The following is a 4,565-nucleotide window of genomic DNA, read 5'->3' on the forward strand; positions in this document are numbered from 1 at the left end:
ACGCGCAAGACAACTGCGCGCCACGTCACACATCAGATAAAAATGCGCGGAATTGACCTTCCGTGCAGCACTCAGTGACGCCGGCTGGTAGCCTGTTCCACTCATTGATCGTCCGTGGAAAGAATGAGGTTTTGTAAACATCTGTGCGACACTTAATCTCTCGGATCTTCCACTGATGTTCAACTCGTCTAGAAAAAAAATGAGGTTGAAGCAGATACCGGTCTTTGTCAATGCTCAGCTTTCCAAAATAGATGCGATGCATGATTTGTAATCTCAGATGTTTCCTACGGTTAGCTAAAGATCCCCAGCCAAGGTGGTTTTTAAGAGACGTGACACTAGTTGGGAAGCTGTAATTATTGGACACAAATCTCGCAGCATTATTTTGGACGCGCTCGAGCATATCACATAAGTAAGCAAACTGGGGGTCCCATACAGGACAAGCATATTCAAGAATTGGTCGGATGTAAGTGAAGTACAGGAGTTGTTTGACATTAGACGATGCTTTATTGAAATTTCTTTTTAAGAAATTAAGCATTCGGCAGGCTTTGGATGTAGTGTACTCAACTTGCCTCGTCCATGTTAGGTTAGATGAAAAATAAACGCCGAGGTACTTGTATTCAAGTACTTTTTGCAAGGGAACATTACGTAGTGAGTAATTTGTTTGTAATGGGGAACGCTTTCGAGTGAAAGAGACAAATTGGCATTTTGTGGCATTCAAAGACATTTGCCATTTTGAGCCCCAGGACTGGATGAAATCCAAGTTTCGCTGTAGTTATGATATAACCGCAACACGTGGTGAACCCCTAACTGTAAACAAACCACTAAACAATGTAAAAGAAAATGGGTATCGATCAGAACCAACATTACAAGGAACATAACAAACACAAGCGGACTCACAGAATACTGTGTCACAAAAAACAACGTGAACCATGCTGGAATACTAAAAGTAATTAGGCAAAAAAGAAATGTTTCATCGATTCCCTGTCAACTGACGGTTTTAAGGCGATGCATTTAATGCGTCATCGTTGTAAGCAGGAGTTGTCAACAGAAATGTCACGCTTTTCAATTGGTCGAAATGGTCGCGACGTCACAGTGCGCGAATTTGCGAGTGCGAGATGAGCACGCTAACCACTCCGCCATGTCAGCTCGATGGTTCGTAACGAACAAAGGCGCGTCTAATGAATATGGTGTCTTCGTTCACTCCCATCTTCCTCGCTTCCCTTACGGCGAGGTTCAGGTGTCCACCGAGATGGGCGAGACATACATTTCCTTTCCTCAAAAACCAATTTACCGACGAGCAAGGCGTACAGCTCAATGGGCGATGACGTTCTGTGGACTCCCTGGCAGCGTTGCAAGACGCTGTCGCGTTCCACTCTTAAAGGCGAAGCCTAACATCTTAAGGTATGTCGCCACCTTAGAAAAGGCGTTTTTTTGTAAAAATGGCATTTTTTGCTTTTTAGTTATCGGGAATCCCCAAACATTCAAAAATGTTTTGCAGCAAGAATAATGTTCACAGTTCCAAAACCGAAACTGATGTGGTTTGGTAACAGAAACTTATAACTCAGCGATAATCAACAGCGTATATTGGAAATTTTGTTTTGTTTTAGTCTGATACGTAAAAGATTATTCAAAGGCAATTTCTAACACTTCCATTTTTTTTAATTGCTTTAAATTTCTGCAAGGCGGATGCATGAGGCTACAAGCGACTCAGTATTTGATTTGTGTGTGCTATCACATTAATTGAATGCTACCGGATTCGTCCTTCAATGGTGGCAACAGAAGTACAGCAGATATTTTGAGGTAAGCAGGCATTGAACCTGGCCACCGCACTCTCTTAGCATGTTGCACCAGTGACCGGTACCATGTGAAGAAGGCCCAGCGTCAATCAATGGGTAAGGCAAAACATCTCCGCAAGAAAAGACGGGCAGAAACAAAAGCCAAAAGGGAGCACGTGTCAGCTAAGCAGGGCCCTAGCTATGAACCTGGAGGATTTTAACTTCCTAGATCATGATGATCTTGTTTCTACAAGGACTGAAAAACTTTAAGCTTGTTTTTCTCAAAACTTGATTTCTTGCACTTTCTTCTTGCGCAAACAGTTATAACTTCGAAACGAATAATTATTTATGAATAAAACATTGCACTCTCGTTCCTTTATTACTAGCCTGTGCAATGAACTACGATGGATGAAATCGAATGGCAAGTTTTGACGTAATCATGTTTTATGTCAAGGAATGCAGGCAAAAATGACATTTCTTGTTTTATTTGGTATTTTTGCTGTAACATGATTCCCAATTGTCGGATGGCCAAGATCCTAGTCGGTTGCACAGTCTGTCTAGTTGGCCAACTCTGTGCAAAAAATTTTACAATTCCTGCTCTCCATTCGCTAGTTATGAATGTTTGCATAATAGCCAAGTTTGGGAGATTTTTTCTCAATAACAAATGCCAGCTTGATTTTTTTCAGTCTTTTTCGCTTTTGAATAACATATAAAACGGTGCTTTATAAGGTAAATGTGAAATAAAAATTTTATGGTCAAAATTTTAAAAAATTTTGAAAAAGGTGGCAGAATATACTGGTATATTCTAGCATGGTTGCCAGATTGGGCTATTTTTTGGCGTTTTTCGGTGGGGAGCTACCGTCCTATCTCCTTAACTTGTTCTTCATGTAAGCTCATTGAACACATGGTTGCAAATCATATAATGCAGATTCTAAATACAAATTCAGCGCTTCCCAAGCAACCACCGACATCCTTCGGACGGCCGACAGAGGTCTATTTCGGATGTTCTGTACGTCCGCTGAACATCCGCAAACAGCCAGTAGACGTCCGTCGGCCGTCCGAAAGGTGGCCAAAGGTATACGGTTCGCCCGCCGACGGACGTCCAGTTGAGTACGTCCATTGGCGGATCTTTCTCGAATATTCGCATATATGGCGCATGCGTGCTTTTTTCACTCCGCGCAATGCAATAAAACCAAAAACAATTTGATGCATAGCACGCATATTTTATTGTGGTTGATGATACATCAGCAGAGCAATGGGTTACATTCGGAAAATTTCTTAAATGTGACTCTTCAAATGTGGCAAGCTTGGGACACACATCCGTAATCTTCCCACCCACAGGATTTCTGAAATAAAAAAGAACGCGGCAAACATCAGTCATGTGAAACAAATGGCACAATGTAGTAGCCCAAGTAAAAACATTGGAACCAATTAATGGAAGTGTTTAATGCTGCAAGTATAACAGACAATGCACTTTAACAAACACCTCAATAAGTACAAGGCAATAACAGCTCTCACTTTTCCACACCATATTTGACAATGTATCTGTTCTTTATTTATTTTCATGGGCCTTAGGGCACTAACCTGCGCAGCACTGTACGCGACTGTGCACAGAAAGCCGCAAAGCTTCCGTTGCGAACCACTGCGACCTCACGTGCTTCCTAAGGTCTGCCTTTCGCGCGTTGTCACTCTTTATATAGGCACAGTGAACATAGCGATGCCTTAAAAATTAACAAGATGCGATAACACTCCGTCCCGCAACTTTGAAGAGGAGTGGGAATTAGTCGCGCGAGTTGAGGGCTCCCGCAGCTGTGTGATGTAGGCTCCCGAAAGTGTGAGAACAGCACACACTTGTGGAAGCCATATTTCCTCGCGCTTACTGCTCCCACTGTCCTGTGAACGAATGTTATATGAGCATGCTGCATTGTCCTAGAAGCGAGTTCCAAGAAGTGTACTGGATACATACCTTCGTGGGCAATCACATGCCTTCTTTAAACCAAGGTCGACGCTGTACGGGACTCCGGTGTTCTAGAAGAGCTTCAGGCGCTTCCCGTATCTTTCGAATTGCTTAGGTTACATACTACTTTCGTCCACAGACCGAACAAAGCCACACATTATAATAACAGAGCTATAACGCTCTTCGCGAAAACACTACGCGACAAATCAACAACAGCGCTACGGACATGGCCATGGACATGGCTACGGAGCCGTACTGATGGATTGGATTGGTCTGACCGCGAACTGACATCTATGATGATGGTGATAGCAGAATGCACGGGAGTTTTGATGCTTACGAATGGTTTCAATGGCAAGTTTAGCTAGCAAAACAGTGGACATGTCGCGCAACTCCTCTAATTTGGAGGAGAAGTTTTATAAATATAAAACTAGTCATTGAGTTCCTGCAAAATTCTGCAACACCTGCTTCTCCTCTTAGATAAATTTAGCTCGTTGGCGGCTCTTGCACTGCAGGTAGGAGTGGAATCGTACCAATTTACAAACGTCTTCGCGTCAAACCGTCCAACTGATGCAAATAAAACAGTATACATACACGAAAGACTTCAATTTTCTGTGAAATAAAAAACGTCCATACTCATGGCCTGCGAAAATACTCGACCTTACATCCTTCGGACGTCCACCTCGTCTCTCATGCGGATATACAAAAGTGGGCACTGTCCGTACGTCCGGCGGATGTACGATTACGGATATCCGAAATCGGATTGTGTTCGTACGTCCGATGGACGTCCGATCTCGGCAAAGGACGTTCGGATCTAGCTCGTACGTCCGACGGAT

At 43.1% G+C, this 4,565-nt stretch overlaps 1 long non-coding RNA gene across 1 annotated transcript; it reads right to left on the reverse strand.

Moving 5' to 3' along the window:
- Nucleotides 1–2,977: 2,977 nt before the first annotated feature.
- On the reverse strand, nt 2,978–4,122 carry LOC149327692 (uncharacterized). Its single transcript, XR_016286559.1, has 2 exons — nt 3,742–4,122; nt 2,978–3,121 (listed from the first exon to the last, which is right to left on the reverse strand). It is a non-coding gene; the product is annotated as an uncharacterized LOC149327692 (long non-coding RNA).
- Between the last annotated feature and the right edge of the window lie 443 nt (nt 4,123–4,565).

Source organism: Amblyomma mixtum, chromosome 10, assembly GCF_055824585.1.
Source record: "Amblyomma mixtum isolate Tamu chromosome 10, ASM5582458v1, whole genome shotgun sequence".
Taxonomy (NCBI): domain Eukaryota; kingdom Metazoa; phylum Arthropoda; class Arachnida; order Ixodida; family Ixodidae; genus Amblyomma; species Amblyomma mixtum.